Source organism: Equus quagga, chromosome 10 (assembly GCF_021613505.1).
Source record: "Equus quagga isolate Etosha38 chromosome 10, UCLA_HA_Equagga_1.0, whole genome shotgun sequence".
Classification (NCBI taxonomy): Eukaryota; Metazoa; Chordata; class Mammalia; order Perissodactyla; family Equidae; genus Equus; species Equus quagga.
In genome coordinates, this window is record NC_060276.1 from 2042224 (window position 1) to 2042589 (window position 366).

At 60.7% G+C, this 366-nt stretch overlaps 1 protein-coding gene across 3 annotated transcripts in view; it reads right to left on the reverse strand.

Moving 5' to 3' along the window:
- ATP2B3 (ATPase plasma membrane Ca2+ transporting 3) overlaps positions 1 to 366 on the reverse strand; it is a 56573-nt gene that overhangs the window by 20000 nt on the left and 36207 nt on the right. The window lies entirely within an intron of this gene.

Genomic DNA, 366 nt, shown 5'->3' on the forward strand with positions numbered 1-366 from the left:
TGAGGCTGCGTAGCTGCGCTGCCTTTGCTTGGTGCCAAATCCCACTCCCTAGAGGGAGACACCAGCCTCTTTCCTTTGGAGGGTGTTGTTTTCAGTGTTTAAGCAGAGAGCAGACCGAGAACAGTCCCCAGGGAGCCGGGAGTGGAGGGTGCTGGGGGCTGAGAAGGTTTCCCAGGGAGGTGGCAGGGATGTGCGTGCCTATGGCTCCCCCTCCACGGAGTGCCGGCCAGAGGGCCGGAGGAGCAGCCAATGCACCTTCCTGCATAGTGTGTGCCCTAAAAGATTCGCCTTGCCAGAGAGGGTTCTGGCCTTGACTCCTGGCTCCTGAGAGGGGACCTCTATGCCCCTGGCACATCCTGCCTGATG